General features: G+C 35.0%; 2 long non-coding RNA genes across 4 annotated transcripts; both read left to right on the forward strand.

Annotated features, from left to right (window-relative positions):
• Window positions 1–1,311: 1,311 nt before the first annotated feature.
• On the forward strand, window positions 1,312–6,173 carry LOC131932506 (uncharacterized). Its single transcript, XR_009384593.1, has 4 exons — window positions 1,312–1,430; window positions 1,600–1,638; window positions 3,048–3,205; window positions 6,033–6,173. It is a non-coding gene; the product is annotated as an uncharacterized LOC131932506 (long non-coding RNA).
• Window positions 6,174–7,161: 988 nt separating this feature from the next.
• Window positions 7,162–15,293, forward strand: LOC131932518 (uncharacterized). Of its 3 annotated transcripts, none has more exons than XR_009384598.1 (4): window positions 7,162–7,273; window positions 7,440–7,478; window positions 8,404–8,559; window positions 15,150–15,293. It is a non-coding gene; the product is annotated as an uncharacterized LOC131932518 (long non-coding RNA). The 3 variants fall into 3 exon arrangements; XR_009384597.1 differs by lacking the exon at window positions 15,150–15,293 and adding an exon at window positions 9,612–9,716; XR_009384596.1 differs by lacking the exons at window positions 7,162–7,273; window positions 7,440–7,478; window positions 8,404–8,559 and adding an exon at window positions 11,672–11,826.
• The last annotated feature ends 8,690 nt before the right edge of the window (window positions 15,294–23,983 follow it).

The following is a 23,983-nucleotide window of genomic DNA, read 5'->3' on the forward strand; positions in this document are numbered from 1 at the left end:
GTTCTACGCCTTGCTTTATGTGTCAACAACAAGCACATGAGACAGTGGCATAAGGTGCAAGGGCGTGGTCGTTGCCATTTATATATATAATTCTCTTCTTGGATACCCAAGAAAACACCAAGCTGTAAACGCGCCTAGCAGCCCCCTCTCTTCCTCTCTATGCATACCCCTACCACCCCCACAAGGTCTGGTGAGCTGTGGTTCACGCAAAATGTTTACAATCGTAGAGCCGACTATTAGGGGCAGATAATTTAGTTTGAAACTATTTTAAACTTAGGGGAGGTAACTAAGCGGAGGCTGCTTTAACCGGGTGGGGGAGGGTAAGGGTTGGGGGAAAGGACGGCGGGGGAGGGGGGTTATCGTCCTTAACGACCTACTGATAGTGTTTTAAAGCAAATATTTTCAGTGGCAGCATTGGTACTGTCGAATTCACAAATTATGAATTACTGAAAAGTAGAAAATAAAACAACTAAAGAGCGGTGTACGCCGCGGGTCGGCTCGTGTATTGAATTAAGGCAAGCTACACATTTTTAAGGGAATATTCATCTACAATCTAAAGCGTTTCAGTCATAGGGTTCAGGTAATTGTAGCCTGACACAGTATATTGATGGAAACAAGCACCAAAGGTCCAATTCAAGACTATAAGAATATTCTTTATTCCAACACAAATTAAACTCCTACTCCTAAGTAACTAATCCTCAGTCCGACTCAACTATCTCCTAAAAATATCTAACTACGACGGCCTAATCACGTCTACCCGCTACCACTAGACTGATCAACTTCTCTCTAACGTTATCATCTCCAACTGCCCACAAGTCAATGGTCAGCTAACCGTCGCACGTGACCGGTCATCTCTTCCTACAATTCTATTGGTTCTGCTTGACTGGCCAGTGTCTACCTGATATACCTATTCTACCTGACCGAGGCTATTCTACCTTTCGCCTGCTTAACCTCTGACCTATATGTAACTAGCGTCATCACAACACATCTATATAAAATGTTGGTGTGCCAATTAACCTTATTAAAAATTACTTTTGTATTGAAGGATTTACAGACAAAAACAGTCTGCCCTTTATTTGCGTAATACAGCGAAGAGCACTTTACAAAAAGTAATATCGAGAAAACATGAAAAAGATCTTCGTTTAAAGTAATCTACATCATTGTAGACTCGCACTTGAACTCACTTATGTTACATTTAATGTTGCTTAATTTTAAGATCCAAATCATTTTTCTTATCTTCATCGTTCTATTTTTTAAAGCAATTATTAGAAGAACTTTACCCTGATTCCTTATCATTTAATATTTAGTGGACTAGTTTGACCTTGATGAATCAGATAGATTCTCAGTCTTTGAACGCTAGCTATCGATAGATTAGCAAAGAAGTCACAACCATGTTTGCTACTAAAATTTTAACCCTGGTCTTTCTTGTGGTGAGTAGATTACACAAAAACTATGTATAAACATAATAACAGTTAGGTGAAATTATGTAAACTGGCTTGGATTTTTTGTTGTAATTTACTAAGTGACCTTTGTGTATTATGAATTAACTTATTGGCAATAGCTTTAAATTAAAATTAATTGCGATAATTGTCTTTTCAGGTGGTTCTTTTGATATGCATGAATACGGTTCAAGGACAGGTAATTTTTTATTCATTATATTTAAAAATTCAGTAATTTAAAAAATAATTCGTTGCTTTTCTTTTTCCGCTTCTCTGGTTCACTACTGGCATGTGTTAAAGGACACTGTAAAAGACGAAACGTCGATGCTTGATCAATACTTTTTGTTTTGCAAAAGCCTGTTCAGACGCTGAGAGGTCCATTGACCCTCTCTCCTGTAGGTTTTGGAAATATAATCCCACAAAACCTCTTGCAAATTTGGACTGACGATGGACGTCTACATTTAATCCCATAAAACGTCTCGCTGTTTGGGGCTTAAGACTGGCCTCTACGTTAATCCAATAAAACATCTTGCATTTTTGGGCTTGAGATTAGCCTACGTTAATCCAATAAAACATCTTGCATTTTTGGGCTTGAGATTAGCCTACGTTAATCCAATAAAACATCTTGCATCTTGGGGCTTGAGATTAGCCTCTACGTTGATCCCCATGAACCATATTGCAGTTTGGGGCTAAAGGTTGGCCTCTATAATAAAGTAACACAATGGAGATGGGAAATTGAAGTGAAACTTAGAAAAGTGCCTGCCCACTTTACATTGAAGAAAGAAACACTGCATTATGGTACACCTAGTCGGGGATGGTGTGGTCTAACGGCAGAGCATGTGATTGAAATCTACAAGTCTAAAGTTTTTATATCCATCCTTCCACCGAGGGTAGCTACCCATCTAGTAGAGAAAACTCTAAAACCAAACAACTGCTACTTATCAAATTGTTCTTGGCTGGACACAGCGTATTGAGTCGCACCTAGAAAGAAACAGCAGGCTGAAGTCGGTTCCCATTGGTCATATAGTGCATTAGATGCTGACAAACAAAACTTTATTGTTTTTCATGAGAATTCTCTAAACAATACAGTTAAGGACGGAAAAGAAGAAATGCACAAAGCTCTAGTTCAGGGGTCGGCAACCTGCAGCTCACGGGCTACATGGGGCCATTTTGATGTCAATATGCGGCTCTCCAGTTCCATAATAATTGTATTATTTTATTTTCAAAACTAAAATTATATTATACTGCAGTAAAAACAAAAACTACTTTAAAAAAAACAACAATAAGAATAGTAGAGTAGGCTAGCAGTAGAGTGTATGTGGACAGCTGACAGTCGCTGGGTATTAGGCCCAGCCCCACAACTGTGCTGTAGCCAGCCGCGTGGCAATGTTTCCATGCTTTCCGCTAGCGAAAAGCACATAGACATGTAAGTGGCTCTTTCGAAATTTTTTAGATTGTAAATTTTGGCTCTTCCGTCTCAAAAAGTTGCCGACTGCTGCTTTAGTTGTCTAATGTTTTATTCAAAGTAATTTAATATCTCTTGCGCATTCCTAATAACTGTTTACTGTCACAGGCCTAAAACTGTTCTCTAAAAAAAAATAATTTCAGTCCATGCTTGGTGTCGATTCTACTCTATGTGGTGGGTGTCCTGCGGGTCAGTACTGCCAGGTCCTGTACCCACCCTGCGCTCACCCTCCCCCAGACTGTACCACCTGCCAATTCAACTGCCAACCCATCCACAGATGTGTGGCACCGTTGTAAGAGAGGTAAGCTGTAAGGTGTGTAAGCTGTAAGGTGGGTACAGTGTAAGAATAGGTAATGTAGGATAGAAATGATGTGTAGGATGTTTATGTTTGTGGGATAGATGGGGTTTGTATGATAGACAAGATAGTGTTAGCAGGATAGGCAGATTTGTAAGATAGGGCTGGTTTTTAGGATTTGTATGGTTTGTAAGATAGGAGGGTTTGAAGGATAAATAGAGTTTTTAATATATGTATGTTGTGCAGGAAAATTAGAGTTTATAGACACGTATGGTTGGTAAGGTAGTTAGGCCTATGTTTTGAAGTATAGTTCTAGGCTAATGTTTTTAATAGTGAAGGTTTGTAGGTGCTAATGATCTGTGGGGTAACAAATTAAGTATCTTAGATTTTCTGGTTTAAATCACTCTCTGTGTACTATTTTGATGACGTATCATAGAGAAAATCTACTTACTACCGAAGAGAAGAGAATAGTGTTTTAACTATCACTTAAACTTATCCCAATGATCAATGATATATTGTAGTCTTAAAGTGCATATACAGAGACGTAGCTAGGGAAGGGGAGGTGGTACGACAGCCCTGGGAGCTGACTTTAGGTGGGGGGGGGGGGGGGGTGGGGGTTTAAAAAAAGCTCATTTTGAGCTGGAATAATAAATTATGCACACTCGAAGTTAAGAAAATAGATAGTTACTAGGCTGTTCGTGCATATTTAATTGCTTTCTACATCAATTGCGTGACACCGAAATAAAAACGTAAATGGGCAGTGAATGGCAGAAAGCGACCGTGGTCGTTCTTAATTGTGGAGGGGTGGAAGGGGAGGGGGAGGGGCTTTTTTTGCCAATTTGAATTACTTTACAAATGAGAGGGGTGGGGCACTAAGACAGGTCACCCTGGGCGCGGAACGGGTCCTTATGCCTCTGTGCCTATATTGTGCTAGATCACGGGTTCCCAACCTGGGGGTCGCGACCCCCCTGGGGGTCGCGAAGGTCTTTTTGGGGGGTCGCCAACTGGTATACTAAACCTTAGTAGTTTGAAACAAAACATAAATATTTAGAAAAAAATTTGAAATTCGGCTTTATTAACATCACTGGAAATGTAATAGAGAAGAAACAAAGCGCATTGTACAAAGTTGTTCTCAGTCACGCATGTATACAATCTTCAAAACTAAAACGTCATTTGAGACGAGTCATTCGGAACACACACAAAAATATATGGAGTTCTTTCGTCGGTAAGAAGCTAGTTGCAAACGCCAGAGACTTGATCGAACAGGAAGTTTTCACCAGCATTAGTGAAAGCATCAAATGAAATCGCGATAGAAAATGCCAAGCAAAAAAAAAAAAAAAAATAGGAGAAAATCTCATCAAACGCTGCATGTACGTTAATGTTAAATAACACATTTTTATTGAAATTAAGCTTTCACCATTGTTTGCTTTTCAAGTTGATAAATCAACAGACGTGAGTTCGTGTTGGCAGTTGCTAGTCTGTGTCTATATTCATGCGGATAATAGCAAAGAAGAGTTGCTATTTTGTGAAGATAGCATGGAAAAAATAAATACTATTTTTTTTTTAAACGGGATGATTAAAATGGGTTAGAACGGCTGTGGGGGTTTGTACGGATGGTGCGCCATCTATGTTTAGCTCAAAATCGGGCTTTCAGAAAACAGAAAAGATTTAGCTCCCTAACCATTACCCTAACCAATCGACATCAAGAGTCCATTGCTAGTATAAGTCGTAAATTATATGAAATCTGGAGCCTTCAAAGAACTGAGCAAAAACATTAATATAGATCACGAGGTTCTGCTCTTCTACACTACAGTACGCTGGCTGTCAAACGAAATGTTGTAAATTGTGTTTTTGAATTGAAATCTGAAATCAAATTGTTCTTGAAAGTGCAAAGGAAACAAGACTTTTTGGTATACTTAAAACGACATAGAGTGGTTTAAGAGAGTATCATACCTAGCAGATGTGTTCGAACATCAAGGTAAGCTTAACCTGAAGATTCAGGGAAAATGAACGAATATTACAACTTTCCATGATAATCTCGGGGCATTTTTATCAAAGCTGCAAAATCGGTAAAGAAAATAAATCTTGGAAATATTGTTAATTTGAGAAACTCTGCGGTGTGGTAGATGAATCTGATTGGGAGATAATTAAAATTTTGAAAGAAGCGATTTATGGGCATTTTGAATCTCTTGAAAACGAACTGCATCGCTATTTCTCTGAGCTGAAAAAAGAGGAATCTGCATTTACGCATTATCCATGCTCTTCTTCCATTGATGTTGCCAGCATTCCCGATGAATTACAAGATGAATTCTTTGATTTGCAGAATGATTCCGAGTAAGATGAAAAACTGCAGACACAATTTTGGTGTAGTATTCACCATTCATACCCAAACGTAAAATTTATTGACTTTTCGAGAATATATTTTCAACACTATTCTTTGAATAAAAACAAAATTAAGATACTTATAATGACATAGGTTGGCGTTAAAAAAAATTTTTAAATTAAAAACTTAACCACGAAGGTTTAGTGAATAGTATGCAATTTTACTCATGCTATTAAAACAGTTATCAAGAGTAGTTCATATTGAAAGTCTACTAGCAAATCTTATTATAGTGCTTATTACTTTCCATACTAATTTCGACTTTTTAATTCTATGGGGGTCGCGGGTCACTTACTTTTTTATAAAAGGGGGTCGCCACTCGAAAAAGGTTGGGAACCACTGTGCTAGATAATTTAAATTTCTACCGAGTATAGCTGGTAACCATAAAATGTCTATACAGTGCCTGTATATTTACCTTTCATTTTCACTTTGTTGTTTTCTATCTAATTACAGGTGCAGCAAGAAGACTAGGCTAGTTGTCGACACACGATAAATTTTCTTGTACAGAGGGGAAAAAATGTACCATAGGCTACACTGCGTTAACAATCACTGAAGTAGAATCTACTTAAAAATAAAGTTTATAGCCTTCTGAAACCTGAAGTTGTTTGTCTTTTAATTTTCGTTTACGTTCCTGTTGTTACATTTGATAAGTTTAGTTTCCCAAACAATGGGTTGATAACATAATTGCTGACGTCAATTCATGTGTTTATCCTGGACTAATAATACCGTATGTCATGGATGTAACGTCACACATCAAGTTCAGTATCAACTGTAAGATGGTATTTTATATAAGTTCATACATCAAGTTCATTATCAACTGTACGAAGTGTTTCTATATAACGTCCCACATCAAGTTCAGTATTAATTGTACGGAGTATTTTTATTTAACGTCAAACAACAAGTTCACAATGAACTGTACGAAGTGTTTGTATATAGCGTCACACATTAAGTTCATTATGAACTGTACAAAGTGTTTTTATATAACGTCAGACATCAACCAGTGTATCAAATGTTAGGGGTGTTTTTAAAATCAAAGTAACCTCACAAACAGCTGATTCACTAATCATGGATGGTATAGAAAATGTCGATTTTGTGACATATCTACTAAACAGAGTGTTGTATCATTTGAATGAATCTTTTTTTTTGGCTTTGAGTTAATGGGATCCCACCCAAAAACATTAAAACGTTTAGTAAAATTGAAGAGCATAACAATTGTATGTTAATGAATTAACAATATCGTCTAGAACATATTTTTTTTTATTTCGCTGTGCCAATTAAACTTAATAACAAATTACTTTTGAATTAAAGCATTTGCAGACAAAAACATATGCCCTTTATTTGCGTAAGACAGTGAAGAGCACTATTCAAAATGAATGTGAGAAGACAAAAAAAAACTTAATATAAAGTAATTTACATTATTGTAGACTTGCACTGTAGACATACAATTTAAATGTTACCTTTCATGCTGTTTAAATATACGTTTAAAACCGTTTTCTTATCTTGATGGTTAAAACGAAAAAAAATATTATTAGAAGAACGTTAGCAAGATTCCTTATCATTTATTATTCAGTGGACTATGTTAACTTTCAGGAACCAGATAGCTTTTCTGTTTCGGTAAACTCTAGCTCTCGATAGTTTAACAAAGGGACACAACCATGTTTGCTACTAGAATTTTTACCCTGGTTTTTCTTTCAGTGAGTTGTCTATTAAAATATGTTTATAAACCTACTGTAAAAGGGCTTACATTTTTAGTGATGCTTAGTGAATGGCATGGGTAATAATCGTTAAATTATGAGTAGTGGCTTCTTAAATCTATCAAATAATTCTAATTAATTAATCACATCAGTTTTATGTCTCCAGTTGGTTCTGGTGATATGCATGATGACGGTTCCAGTACAGGTAACGCTTACTTTCTCATATTTATATAAGTTTTATAATTAAAAACCCAATAACGTTTGCTTTTACTCATGGCATTTATCTGGTTAAATACGGTCGTGTGTTACAGTGCGAAGACGAAACGTCTGTACACCTCACCGTCTATACATGATCAATACTGTTCAAACGCTTCGAGGTCCATTAACTCTCTCATCAATATTGCAATTTAGGGCTGAAGAGGGGCCTCTTACTCCTATTAATAGCTTGTAAATTGGTACTGAAGTGGTGCTTTTATGTTAAGTAACAAAATGGGGAGGTGGGGGATGGACGTCAAAAATGACATCAACTCAGTGTGACCACTTTACAGGGGATGGGAAAACACTGCATTATGGTACACCTGTCGGGGATGGCGTGGTCGGGCGGTAGAGCGTATGATTGTAAACTCCAAAAGTCCAAATTTCGGACACCTTTCGTCATCCGACGGAGTTATCCATCTAGGAGAGAAAACTTTAAAACAGAACAACTTCTGTTTTGCCTATCCAGAAAGAAACAGCAGGCTGAAGTTGGAGTCAAGCGGGTCACATGGTGCATTGCATTCTGACTCGTGCAGCTTAATTGTGTTTCATGAAAAATTCCTTTTTAAATAGAACTAAGAATGATGCGGTATACGTACGCAAAGTGTTAGTGACTCAATTATTAATCAATGTAGCGTACTGTCTCCTGAGTATTTCGTATAGTAGTTTGAAAATTTGCAAGTAGTACCATGTTTCACATCGGAATAAAAGGATAACTTTAGGCTGTAGAAGTCCAAAATGTTTGGGTTAGATACCTAAAAGGTGTTAGTATCGAATTAAGAAATACAAGTTTTTATTAGCAAAAAATTGAATATATCGAAAAATTTGTATATTGTATCCTTAACTGCAACTCTCAAGAACAACAAACATTTCAGTCCCAATATGGTGTCAATCCTGCCCTGTGTGGTTTGTGTCCTGCTGGTCAGTTGTGTGAGATAACCATCCCTTCCTGCTCACAATATTCCCCAGACTGTCTCACCTGCCCTACCAACTGTCCTGTAATACACAGATGTGTGGCACCTTTGTAAGAGGTGAGCTGGCGGTGGGTAGGATGGTATTAAGGATGGGTAGGGTGGATGTAAGAATAAGTAGGATTTGTAAGACAGGCGGGGTTTGTAGGATAATGTGGTTTGTAGGATAGGTAGGATTTGTAGGATAGGTACGGTGGATGTCAGGGTACCTAGAGTTAGAAAAATAGGTAGGGTTTAAGATAGGTAGGGTTTGTAAATGAGGTAGGGCTTCGAAGATTAACAAATTTAAAGGATAGGTGAAGCTCGTATGATACTTTTCAGTGTGTAAGACATTATTTGTTTATAATGTAATAGAAAATATGTTACTCATTCGCTTATCGTATGTAGGACAATCAAGAATTCGCGAATCACAACAGTTAGGCCGATGTACAACTAGTAACGACTGACAGGACAATCAATACATTGACCATAAATATTAAATAGGATGGTTAAAGGAAGACTGCATTATATGGGAGAAAAGCAGTAAAATCAAAACACAACAACAAGAAATTTTCTTACATTCTACTGATTTAAATTACTCTCTATCTGCTAGTTTAATGACATCTCATAGAGAAAATCTACCATACGACCATAGAAAACAGTGCTTTAAATTGGACATAAACGTATACAAATGATCAATGCCATGTGGTAGTCTCAAAGGGTCCTGAATGGGGTAGTGACAAAAAGCTAATTTTAAGCCTTGAGAAAATTCACTGTTAGTTTTAAGGGCTTATTTTAAATAATATTTAACTGATTTTTAAAAAAATCAATTGTGTAACACCAATATTAAAAAAAAACCGTTTAGGGACAGTGACTGGTAAAGATTAGGAAAGGTCGGAGGGGGGGGGGGCGATTTTTTTGGTTTGTTTGCAAATTTGAATAGCTATATAAATGAGGGGGAAAGGTGGCACAAATTTGATAGTTCGCCCTGAGCGCAGGAATCGGTCGCTAAGCCTCTGTGCCTATATCGTGCTTATTTATTTAAATTTACGCCGAGCTTAGTGCTAGCTGGTAGTGATAAAATGCCTATACTGTGCTTGTACATTTAATTTGTATTTTCTATCTAATTAAAGATGCAGCAAGAAAGCTAGCTGTCGACGCAAAAGAAATCTTGTTCAGAGGGGAAAATGTACCAAGACGTAGGCTACACTACCTTAACAATCTCTGAAATATAATCTACTTAAAATAAAGTTTAACGCCTTCTGAAATCCGAAGTTGTTTTGTCTTTTAATTTTCTTTTACGTTTCTGTTGTTGTATTTGAAAATGTGTATTTCCCACCAATGGGATGATAATTAAATTAATTCCTGACGTCAAAGAACTAATAGTACGGCTTTGCTGGAAGTCAAAAAATATTCAGGTGTTTATCCTGGACTTATAACACCATACGTCGTGGATATAACGTCGCACATCAAGTTTAGTATCAACTGTAAGAAGAGTTTTTATATAACGACACATCAACCAGAGCATCAGATGTCAGAGGTGTTTTTAAAATTTGAAAATAATCTTACAAAAAGTTGATTCACTATTCGCAATTTTATAGAAAGTATCGATTTTATGACGTACTTGCCGAATTAATTCATTTCTAAAATCAATTTAATCTTGAAATGTTGTATATGATGCAATAGAATATGTAAAATTATAATAATTTAATTACAAATATAATATACAGATGAGAGGTAAAGTGCTTCTAGTGGATACATACGTTGTAAAAAAGAATTTGGTCTCTATGTTACTCACTTGCCTATACATAAAAAAAAGAACACGAAGTTCAGCCCAAAAATGCGTAGCTTCAAAAATATTTAAATACATATACACATGCGTTTACACATACTTACAAGTGCATATCGCATGTATATTATATATATGTATATATATATATATATAAATAAATATATATATATATATATATATATATATATATATATATATATATATATATATATATATATATATATATATATATATATATATATATATTCTTTCGGGGGCGGTTAAGGGGTGACACCATTAGATGCCGCAACGGGTGTCACCCCAACCTAGCGACGCCACTGATAAAAAAATCAATATTGTTGTAGACTGGCACTTGCAGAAATGAAAATTTAAATGTTACCTAACTGGTTGTTGAATTATACGTTTAAAACAGTTTTCTTATCTTTATGGTTCAATATTTTTTAATATATTATTTTTTAAATATCAGAGGAATATAACCCTGATTCCTTATCATTTATTATTTAGTGGACTATGTTCACCTTCATGAACCAGATAGATTTTCTGTCTGAAAACGCTAGCTCTCGATAGTTTAACAAAGGGACACAACCATGTTTGCTACTAGACTTTTTACCCTTGTTTTTCTTTCAGTGAGTAGTCGATTCAAAATCTATTTATAAAACTTGAATGCTGTAAAATAGCTTTAATTTTAGTGATGAATCGTGAATAGCATGGGTAATAATCGTTACATTATTAGTAGTTGCGTCTTAAATATATAAAATAATTGTAATTAATTAATCACATTAATATTATGTCTCCAGTTGGTTCTGGTAATATGTATGAAGGCGGTTCCAGCACAGGTAACGCTTACTTTCTTATGTTTTTATAAGTTTTGTAATACAAGACTCAAGACAGTTTGCTTTTTGTCGTGGCGTGTATCTGGTTAAATACGGTCGTGTGTTACAGTACGAAGACGAAACGTTTGAAAACGACAACATCGATGCACGATCAATACATTTTTGTACATGCCTGTTCAAACGCTGAGAGGTCCAATGACCATTTCACATTCTCTCCTGTAGTTTTGAGGATGCAATCTTTTTAATAATTGCAACTTGGGGCTGAAGAGGGGCCTCTACATTACTTTTATTAATAGCTTGTAACTTGGTACTGAAGAGGCGCCTCTACGCATTTCTCATTGTAGTGTGAAATTTGCCGGGGGTACCAATTTTCACATCCCAATAAAAGTATAACTTTAGGCTATAGATGTCCGAAATGTTCAGGTTAGTTAGCTAAAAGGTGTTAGTACCGAATTAAGAATTAAAAATTGTATTGTAAAAAGTTGCTTATATCGAAAACATGTGTATCTTGTATACTTAAATGCCACAAACCTAAAACTTCTCTCAAGAACAACATAAATTTCAGTCCCAATTAGGTGTTGATCCTGCTCTATGTGGTGGGTGCCCTGCAGGTCAGTACTGTCAGATTCTGATCCCTTCCTGCCCACAATATCCACCAGAATGTGTCACCTGCCATTCCAACTGTCAAATCATCCACAGATGTGTGGCACCACTGTAAGAGAGGTGAGTAAGCTGATGTTGGGTAGGATGGTATTAAGGATGGGTAGGGTGAATGTAAGAATAGGTAGGATTTGTATGATAGGTAGGGTTTTTAGGATAGGTAGGGTTTGTATGAGAAGTAGGGTTTATAGGATAATATGCTTTGTTGGATAGGTAGGCTTTGTATGATAGGTACGGTGGATTTAAGGATACGTAGTTTTGAATGAACAAATAGGGTTTGTAAGATAGGTAGGTTTTGTAGAATATGTAGAGTTTCTAAGATAAAAAAGTTTAAAGGATAGGTAGGGTTTGTATGATAATGAGTTTTGTAGTATAGATAGGGTTTGTAAGATAGGTAGGGTTTGTAGGATAATAAAGTTTATAGGATAGGTAGGGTTTGTAAGATAGGTAAGGTTTATAGGATAATTAGGGTTTCTAAGATAAAAAAGTGTAAATGATAATTTGGGTTTGTATTATATTTTTCAGTTGTAAGACAGTATTTGTTCATTGTATAATAATAGAATATTGATTACTCATTCATTTATAATATGCAGGATAATCAAGAATTCTACGAATCTTAACAGTTAGGCCGATGTACAACTTGTAACGACTGACAGGGCAATCAATACATCGACCATAAATATTGAATAGAATGGTTAAAAGAAGACTGCATTATATTCAACAAAAGCAGTAAAATCAAAACATAACAACAAAGAAATTGTCTTAAATTTTACTGATTTAAATTACTATCTATGTGCTATTTTGTTAGAGTAAAATCTACCATACGACCCTAGAGAAGAGAATAGTGTTTTAAATCGTACTTAAACTTATCTAAATAATCAATGGCAGATGGTAGTCTCAAAGTGCCCTGAATGGGGTAGGGCAGGGGTCGGCAACCTGCGGCTCGCGAGCCGCATGCGGCTCTTTTGATGTCGAGATGCGGCTCTTCATCTCCATGATCAAATATTAATAGTTATATTATTTCATTTTCATAACTCATAAAAATATTGTTGTGCAACACTCAATATTAAAGAAATAATAATAAACATAAACAATAAACACTCGCTATTCTATTAGATTATTTAGTTACTCCCTATTTCAAGGTACTTCCTACTAACTTGTCTATCCCTAATTGAAACTCAGACATGAAAACATCCGTCACATTTCTTACACTGATACATTTCTGTAGACTACCACTTTGATATCATCACATCACATATATATAGACCACCACTCTCATAAAGTCTCATATCACATCCAAATTCTATAGACTACCACTCTCATGCGTGTAGCAAAATACCGAATCACAAAACTTGTGTTTACTTTCTCGTATACGAAATATAGAGGAAGTATTGTAATCGTGCAAAAAAAAAAAGAGATTTTTACAAATCTTGACGCTTTACACCTCACTGAGTCGGAAAAACATAGTTTTGCAATTTTGTGTTGTGTTGTGTGTGTGTGTGTGTGTATGTATGTCTTTAATTAAGATAACTTGAGTACCGTTACAGCTAGGTTGATGAAATTGCATATATAAGTATTATATCAAATTTGTTGTTCTGTATCAATTTTTCATCGATTTCCGGTAACCGGAAGTGGAACTTATTCTACTTTCAATTTTTCAAAAGCCTATAACTCTACACTGTTTCTGATAGATAAAAGGAATTTCACATGTAAGTAAAAGATCTAATTGTCTTCCCTCTGTCAAATTTTGAGTTATTTTCGTTGACTGGAAGTAGTAATTTACGCTATTTCCGATTTCTCAAAAAAAGAATATGAATTTAAAAAGTACAAATAATACTCCGCATATTATACACATATAGTTTGGCGTTCAATTGCTGCGCAATTCTTTTTTTCTCCGAGATTCTATTCTATTTTAAAAAGTTTAAGCAATTAAAAATGTATTTAAAATATTGTCTAAATCCCGAGTTGCCATTCCCATTGTTTTATATAAGAATATTCGAGAACGTTTAGGGGAGATCACTCCCGTTTTATTTATTGCACGATTACAATACTTCCTCTATTTTGCGTATACGAGAAGGGGAAATAACTTAAATTTAAATTTTTAAAAAAATACACAAACTGTGCAAATACATTGTTTAATTAGAGCTTTAAATTCATTTAAAATATAGATTAATTTTATAAAGTTAACAATATTTATTACTTGAAATATTGACAAAATTTTATTAATTATTAAAATTTAATATTTTTATTATCTCTGTTATAAACAAAAAGGCAATAAAAATACATATTATTCATTGGTATAGATAAGATCACTAACTTTTCTAGGTTAAATTCATTTTATTAGAAGGATTAATTTTGGATCCCCGTTCCGGGATAAGTTAGACAATAATCTAATTCAGGGGTCGGAAACCTGGTCTTTTGATGTCAAGATGCGGCTTTATAGCTCCTTGAACAAATATAATAATTGTATAAATTTACTTCCAATACAAGTTTACCCTTGCGTTAAGTAGGGTGAAATAAAAGCCTGATGAGAACCCAACGACATAAGCGACCGATACGCGATAGTCAAACCGATATCCAAGACAGTTTGAGTTTGCCGTGTTGATGCCCGCCTGGCTAATGGGAGACACCTCCTGGGCTGGTGTTATGCGTAAAAAAAAAAAGAAAAAAAATTAACATCTTCTAAAGTGGATTGGGATAGTATAATATTTGATTAATAATTTTATTATTCTGGCGAAACATGTGTATGTTTTTATACGAATTAATATTATTTCATATTTAAAAGCTATTTATTTTAAATAACAAAATAACAAATCAAATTATTTACCTAATCCTAATCAAATACCAAATGTTGAAATAAAAATGTTAGTGGCTCTTTAAAAACTGGTAAATTTTGTAAATTGTAACTTTTGGCTCTTCCGTCTCAAAAGGTTGCCGACCCCTGGGGTAGGGGAAAAAAAGCTAATTTTGAGCTTTGATAAAATAGACTATTTACGGGCCAATTTGACTGCTTTCTACATTAATTGTGTGACACCAACATAAAAAACCGTTACGGGACAGTGGCTGGTAAAGATTAGGAAAGGTCGGGGGGGGGGGTGGCGAGTTTTTTGCTTTGTTTGCAAATTTGAATAGCTATAAATATATATATATATATATATATATATATATATATATATATATATATATATATATATATATATATATATATATATATAAGGTGGCACAAAGTTGATAGTTCGCCCTGAGCGCAGGAATCGGTCGCTAAGCCTCTGTGCCTATATTGTGCTTATTTATTTAAATTTATGCCGAGTTTAGTGCTAGCTGGTAGTGATAACATGCCTAAACATTGCATGTATATTTAACTTCTATGTTCTATTTTATTACAGATGCAGCAAGAAGACTAGTGTAGCTGTCGACTCAAGATAAATCTTCTTGTTCAGAGGGGAAAATTTACCAATGCCTAGGCTACACTACGTTAACAATCACTGAAGTATAATCTACTTAAAAATAAAGTTTAACGCCTTCTGAAATCTAAAGCTGTCTTTTAATGTTCTTCCACGTTCGTGTTGTTATATTTGATAAGTTGTATTCCCAACCTAGTGGATGATAACTTTATCCCCGACACCAATGAGCTAATAGTACGGCTTTGATGATAAGTCAACAGCTTTTCTTTGCAACTTTTTTCGAGGATGAGGGGGGGGGGGGGGGATACTTGAAACTTTGGGGTGAGCGGACAAAATTTTTCGAGGGCGGACACTGGTAAAAGTATATGTTTTCTATTTAAATTATATTTCGTTCGGCGGGCGGTAGACGTAGTTTAAGCCGTTTAGGGGAGATCACTCCCGTTTTATTTTTTGTACGATTACAATACTTCCTCTATACTTCGTATACGAGAAAGTAAAAAGCGCATGGAAGGGAAATAACTAAAATTTAAATTTCAAAAAATACACAAACTGTGCAAATACATTGTTTAATTGGAGCTTTAAATTCATTTAAAATAGAGATTAATTTTGTAAAATGAACAATATTTGTTACTTGAAATATTGACAAAAATTTATTATTTATTATAATTTAACATTTTTTATAGTCTCTGTTATTAACGAAAAGACAATAAGAATACATATTATTCATTTGTATAGATAAGATCACTAACTTTTAGTAGTGTTTACATTTAATAAAAAAAAAGTAGTAATTTTGGATCCCCGTTCCGGGATAAGATAAACAATAATCTAATTCAGGGGTCGGCAACCTGGTCCTTTTCATGTCAAGATGCGGCTTTCTAGCTCCTTGAACAAATATAATAATTGTATAATTTCAGTTCCAATGGACGATTGGGTACAAGTTTACCCTGCGTTCATTTTATTTTCTATTTAAATTATATTTCTTTCGGCGGGCGGTAGACGTAGTTTAAGCCGCCATACACCCCTGGACTTATAACAAGGTACGTCATGGTTATACCGTCACACTTCTATTTTACTACCGTACGTCAGAAGTGTTTTTAAATAACGTCACACTTATATTTTACTATCTGACGTCAGAAGTGTTTTCAAATAACATCACACATCAACCCGAGTATCAAATATCAGAGGTGTTTTTTTCAAAATCGAAAGTAATCTCACAAACAGCTGATTCACTATTCACGAATTCTATAGAAAATATCGATTTTGTGACATATTTGTTGAACAGGGCGTTGTATCGTTTGAATGAATATTTTTTTGCTGTGAGTTAGCGTATACTGTGGGAATGAATTGTTCACCTCTAGATCGCATGTTTACTAAACTGAAATTCTGGCGTTCTGTTGAAGAGCGCAAGACCATCGAGATTATTTTAGACCATTCAGCTCAAATGGGTGTTTGATTTGATTTTATTGCAAGAGATGAATAGCAAATAGACAAATAGACGAGTGTATAGAGACAGAGTAGCTCTACTTCATTACCCTAACGCGCCCTAACGGAAGGGATAATTTTATTTGTATTACAGTTCATATAGAAATGGACAATTTTTAAAAATGTAAAGAATAGGAAATTTGACATGACATGATAGCGGTCTGCCAGTGGTTAATTTTGATATTATGTCATTTTTATATTATATAATATTTTATATGTAATATTTTATAATATGTAATATTTTATATTATGTAATATTTCATATTATGTAATAGTTCATATTATGTCATCATTTATATTATTTAATATTTTATATTATTTAATATTTTATATTATTTAATATTTTATATTATTTAATATTTTATATTATTTAATATTTTATATTATTTAATATTTTATATTATTTAATATTTTATATTATTTAATATTTTATATTATTTAATATTTTATATTATTTAATATTTTATATTATTTAATATTTTATATTATTTAATATTTTATATTATGTAATGTTTAATGGTCTGACGGGGTAGAGCTATCTGCTTTTTTATTTTCTAATATTCCAATTGTATAAGTAGTTTTTTGGGACGCGTGGCCTAGCGGTATAGCGCTAGACTGCCAACCCGAGAGTCTCGAGTTCGAATCCCGGTTCAAGTCAGAAGAACATCCCTGATTCCACCCAGCTCTGATGGGTACCTAACTCATGTTAGGGAAACATAGTGCTTACCAAGCTATCCCTACAAATGAAGAGGTCTTTAAAGCAGATGAAGTCTACTTTATCTGCCCTATGTGTCTTGGGCACGAACGGGAAATGATGATGTTAAGTTGTTTTACTTTTTTATAAACGGAACTGTTTAATAAATAAGTTTATAGAATTGGCCTATACAACATTTTTTCTTTAACACAAAGTAAAGATTTAATAACTGTTTCAAAAGAAAATAGTATATGAGGCTATATTTATTTGTATAGTACTGACATGTGCACGATTTATTAGGCACTTTTTAAAACAAAATGTGTTTTCACTTAGCCTCGACACCAAAACGCCAACATTTTTCACACACTTATTATAACTGTGTAGGGGAGGCAAGCGTGCTTGTTTAAATTGTGTTTACCTATCCCAGTATTGCGACCTCTGCCAGTGAGCAGATTTAGTGAGGGGTAAATAACTGTAAGCTTCAACGGTTCGATCTCTTAAATGCACTTTTGTCGCAGCTTGTCTTGTGTGTTAATCCTAATCGGAAAATCCATTTCTGTTTCATAATCCGATCTGAGAAGCTCACGTGATATAAATAACTTACCAGTGTGCAACTATCAAACAAGGAGCAGTAGGTTCTCTGACGATCACACTGTGGAGGTATACCTAGAAGACACGTTAAACAAATATACTGGGTCTTTGTTAATTTCGCGAAAGTGTTTTCAAGTAAAATACAAAACAAGACGAAGATGTTCGTGCAAGTGAGTTTGTATCTGGTGAGTAGAAAATCAGATTGACTTAGGAACAGTTGAACGAAAACGATTGTATTTATTTAATCTGAAGGGAGATATTCGTAACACGATGCATGTTATTTGAAATGTAGTCTATTGTTTATTTTACTTGAATGCAAATTTAAGTATTTACACATATGTATAAATCTATCTTAGTAGTCCACAATGAAGCGTTTTTAGGACAGCAACTAATCTACGAGAGAAAACTAAAGTCGGTAAAGCTCGTGGTTGCTAAAGTCTCGAGTTCGAACCCTCGGGCAGATGAGGCTCGTTACCTAGGGACAGCCACTCTTCTAGGAGAGACAACTCCAAAATCAAACAACTACTGCCTTGTTTGTTCTTGGTTGTACAAAGGGCTATGGTAGTATATCCAGAAATAAAAGCACGCTGAAATCTGAGTCGACGGCCTATATGGCGTTATATTTAATTGTGTTCGATATATAAAATTAAGAACAAAGAAGAAGAGGAATAATTTTTTTTTTCTGAAATAAATTTTTAAAACACGATGTTATTATCATCCTTATCTTAGAGATAGTCTTGTTTATTTTTTGTAATACTGATAAAAATCTTCAAATGCAACCCGATGTTACTAAGACATAAAAATAATAGCATAATAATAATTTTTTATGACAAAATGTCTAGTAGACCTACATTATTAGAAAAATAACAAAATTCATTAATTACGATTAAGAGTTATCTTTTTAATGATAACAACCTTCATTCTTGGACTTGGCCACGCTTCTGTGTTGGGCTGACTCCAAGTCCTCAAACAAATACGAACCAGGGTAAAAAGAATTAGAAGTCTTGAGCTCTACAACTAGACCACACAGTCTTACATAAATCTCATAAAATTTCTTCTTATTATAGGCAATCTTCGCTTCAACTGTAGTCGAGCCTCGTCCCTTGAATGGTACAGTAGAGTTAAGCGGGAAGGTTGAGATCGACATTGGACCCCTTGTGGACGAGATAAAACAGTTCCTTGAAACTGAAGGCGTCGCAATTCTGAAAGATCTAGGCAGCAAATTCTCTAACTCGTGTTTGGAATGTCCTCAAGGACACGAGTGTAGGACATTCCACGCGGCTTGTCCTGAATACGACGCGTGTTTACTGGAGAAGGAATTGAACACGGCATCTGTTCAGGAGTGTTCGTTTGCCTTGTGCAAGCCTGTGTCAGTGTGTGTTTTAATTTCTGAATCTCGTGATAATCAATCGCAATCTTCTCCAGCTGGTGGTACGGTAGACGGTATCATTGATGATCACACAATAGCTTCAGATAAAACAACACCATCTAATTCTGGATATCAATCTACACCTTCTACGATACCAGAACAAGAAACAGCTCCTAACTCCGGATATCAGTCAACCTTAGAAGGACAATCAACACCATCGAATTTAGGATATCAGTCAACTTTAGAAGGACAAACGACACCATCTAATTCAGGATATCAGTCAACTTCATCAGAACAAGCAACACCTTCTAATTCAGGATATCAGTCAACTTTAGCTGAACAATCAACACCATCTAATTCAGGGTATCAATCAACTCTAGCTGAACAAACAACACCGTCTAATTCTGGATATCAGTCAACTTTAGAAGGACAATCAACACCATCTACTTCAGGATATCAATCAACTTCATCGGGACAATCTACACCATCTAATTCAGGATATCAGTCAACTTTAGCTGAACAAACAACACCGTCTAATTCAGGATATCAGTCAACTTTAGAAGGACAATCAACCACATCTAATTCAGGATATCAGTCAACTCTAGCTGAACAAACAACACAGGCTAATTCAGAATATCAGTCAACTTCATCAGAACAATCAACACCATCTGGCTCAGGATCTCAGACAACTTTAGCAGAACAAGCAACACCATCTAATTCAGGATCTCAATCCACACCTTCTACAATACCAGGACAGGAAACAGCTCCTAACTCCGGAAATCAGTCGACTTTATTCGATCAGGCAACACTATCTAATCCAGACTATCAACCAACATTAGCAGCAGCATCACCAACATCCGAATACCAATCAACAACACCAAACCAGGCAACATCCGCTAAACCAGACGAATCAACCTCACCAGCAGAAAGAACATCTGCAACTTCCGAAAACCCAGAAGCAGTACCATCATCAGAAACAAACGCGCAATCGACAACATCGTCTTTAGAAACTACAACATCTTATATCACAGACACGTCAGCATCTTTATCAAACACCAATGCACCAACTAACAACGACAACAACAACGACAACCAACATGATTTGACCACACCGGACGTCAACCCATCCACAACAACCCAGGAACTCGTGGCACCCACAACCCCACCACCCACGGACAAATGTGGGGGGTGTCAAGTCGGGCAGAGCTGCCAGCTCTACTATCCCCCATGTTCTGGCGTCGACGCTGCCTGCCTAGCAAGACAAGCCGCTAATCCGGAGATTAACTGTAGCTTCTCACAGTGTAATCCGTTTTACGTGTGTATGTCTAACTCATAATGACGTCACCTTGAGCCTACAAAAGGCACACACGTTCATTTACTTTTACTATTAAATCATTCTTTTGTGACATGTAAATAGAATAAGTATACAAAGTTTTATAGACGAAACGTTTCTAAATGAAAAACCTTAATTAGATTTATTGATCTTTGACAAAAACAATATTTTATAATTGGTTTTAAATAAAACAAATATTTAAAATCGAATTTTTCATTAGTAATATATTTAACTTTTAAAATCTTATTAGTTGAATTTAACCGTAATCCCTGTCCTTATTGTTATGCATTAAATTCGATTTATCGATCCCAATACTGTTGAGTAATTGTTTTCAATTTCTATTTCTCCGGTCAGTCCCCATCCACACCCTCCCTTACCCTCCCCCTAAGCCTCACTTAAATAATGTGAAATCGACACAACTGTCACACAACTGAACTAAAAACTGAACAATAAGTTATTTACTTTTTTAGAATTTGTAATCCTTCTTAGTTCACTTGTGACTTGACTGAATTGGAAACCAACAATGATGTATGATTTAAAATATATAACGTCAGTGGACCAAATATAATTTATTTTTATTTTTTTTTTCTATTTCGTTTTGTTATATATTTTAACACTCTTTTTAAAATATGGATAAGCTGAAAGACGATAACTGAGTTTTAATTTTTTGTAGCGTTTTTTTCATTAGCGGATCTACACTTTAATGAAGCTATTTTGTGTTTATAGTCAGAATATTTCTATGCAAGTTCTTCTTTACTGTGATTGTGTATGATTTTTTTTATTGTAGCTACATTACACGTATGTCTACAACTATATAACAGTAAGAAAATTTACATTAAGCTGTTTTTGTTTTTTGGAATCTAATATATAAAGCTCAGTTCTGTATGTAATGCATAAGTTTGTCGTTGACAGTTCTATGGATTTAAGTGTTAGATTTTTTATCGTGCTCATATTCTAAATGTACGAGTCAAAAAATTACCATTGAAAGTCTTTAAAAACAATTTTCATTCTATTTACTTAGAAGAATAATTTTCAATTATGAACGCGACATAAAATTTTTAAAAAGTGTATCGACGTTTATAAAATTTCTAAAATTGTGTCGGAAATGTATTGACTGCACAGTTACTTCCCTTTAATAAAAAAAATTCTTAAGAAGAAAGAATTTACCTTTTATTACTTTGTTTTTGGTGTTAAGAAAAAAAAAATAATTACATAATTAGCGGGGATTGATTAAGTGCAAAGTCGTTAGGTATTTTTAACACTGCCTTTTATTTATTCTATACACTGAACATACTGTTCAATATTTTTTTTTTTTAAATCAATAACATTTAATAAGCCAGGTCCTACAAATCCTATATGTTTATTTCTTTCCATTTACGGATAAGCTTGGAGTATTATCATTTTTGTTCACTAAATTGAAACAGGCGCGTCCGCCGGCGCCCTTGCACGGTTCGATTTGGCACCCTGGGCTATCATGTGAGCGCTATGCTGCATAGTTTTGTTTTTAACAGTGCGATAGACTATGGGTAAGAAAGGTTACTATAGACTTTAAGTGAATCAAATCCGGGCGTCCTCCGGCACCCCGACAGGGTGCTATTTGGCGCCCCGGGCCTTCCGGTGTACGCTATGGTATATACGTTCGCGTGAGTTCAAAAGACTATGAATAAGTTATGTACTATAGTCGTTTACTAAGTTCAATCAGGCGGTGACGTCATGGTGCGTCCTCTGGCGCCCAGACAGGGTGCTATTTGGGGTCCCGGGCCTCCCGTGTTCGGTTTCGCGCCTACGTTCATTAAAGTGAGTGCAAAAGACTATGAATAAGTTGGGGTACTATAGTCGTTTATTAAGCTGAAACAGGCGATTCCGCCCCGGGCTAGACTCTGAGCACTGTGCGTTTATGTTCGCGTTAGTGTTTTCTTTGTGTTTAGGTTGGGTTTGCGTTAGTGGTTGCGTTTTGATTTGGTTCGTTTTTGTTCTTTCTTTTTTCGTTTTCGTTTGTGTTTTATCTTCTTTGCGTTTGTGTTTGTATTTGTGTTTGTGGTTGGTTTTGCGTTTGTATTTGGTTTGTTTTCGTTTGTTTTTTCGTTTGTGTTTTTTTCTTTGGGTTTGTGGTTGGCTTTGCATTTGGATTTGGTTTGTTTTCGTTTGCTTTTTCGTTTGTTTTTTTTCTTTGTGTTCGTATTGGTGTTTGTGGTTGTGGTTGGGTTAGTTGTTAGGTTTTTGTTTTCGTTTGTATTTGTAATTGTGTTAGCTTTATGTTTGCGTTTTGTTGTTTTGGTTTGGGTTTGGGTGTGCAATGCCGGGTTTATGATGATTACTAAACACACAGGTAATGGTCTTTAACAGAAAGGTTTTTCACAGAAGCCAGAGCAGGGCCTGGCCGGGACGGCTAGTTCTAAAATAAAAGTTATACGTATATATTATTTCCTGTATTTACAATTCTCTGTTTTGTTTAATAAAGTGTTAAGATTTCTCTGATTCAAGGAAATAAACATATGCAGCAACAAACGAACACGAATATGTTACATATTGTTTTACAAACTTTTACCTAGATCACTATGTCTGATATGTCTCTGTGTGTGGGGGTGGTTTGTGGTCAGATCTTGTAACTCATTGCTGGTCAAGACCTCATTCATCGACTGCTTACTCGCATAACAGATGTGAACATTTCAGATGAAAACGCAAGAATATCTCATTTTACACTGATACTTTTTACATCAGTAATAAAAAAAAACTGTTTTAGTAATTACAGTATTTAAAATCATATTTGAGCATAGCTAGGTAGTAACGGTTGCAGCTGGTGTTAATGAATAGTAATTACAACATTAACTTAGACCTTTTAAAATGGTGTACTTGTAAAGTTGTTATACTTCAATGCTATTCTAGTAACATAGTAAAAACATTCTTCATATGTTAAGGGGTTAGGTTCCGGAAAATTTTCCAAATTTTGTTTGGTAGAATACCATTAAAACTAAAGCTAAATTTAATGGTACTGAGACCACACAAAAATGTTTTTTTTTAAGATGGCCGTTGTTTCCGTGGCAGCCATATGTTAAGAAGAGTCCCGAATGCATGCACATATTTTCTATTAAGTACCCTTAACTTACATACAGACAAATTAAAAAGGCTTATTAAGACGTGGTTTTTCCGTTGTTGTTTTTTTTTCCCAGAGCCTACCCTCTTAATATGTAATGCATTGTTATGAAATAAAGACAGTTTTTTTTTCAAGTTTAAATTGTATTGGCTCGTAAAAATCAAATCTTAAGGTTATTTACTATATCTTGATTTCTTATCTCTGAACCTTTTTTTTTCTCTAAATTTTAGCCTGCTATCTCTTGACGCGTGTA

Source organism: Physella acuta, unplaced genomic scaffold, assembly GCF_028476545.2.
Source record: "Physella acuta isolate Inbredline_101_S28 unplaced genomic scaffold, ASM2847654v3 ptg002191l, whole genome shotgun sequence".
NCBI classification, from domain to species: Eukaryota; Metazoa; Mollusca; class Gastropoda; family Physidae; genus Physella; species Physella acuta.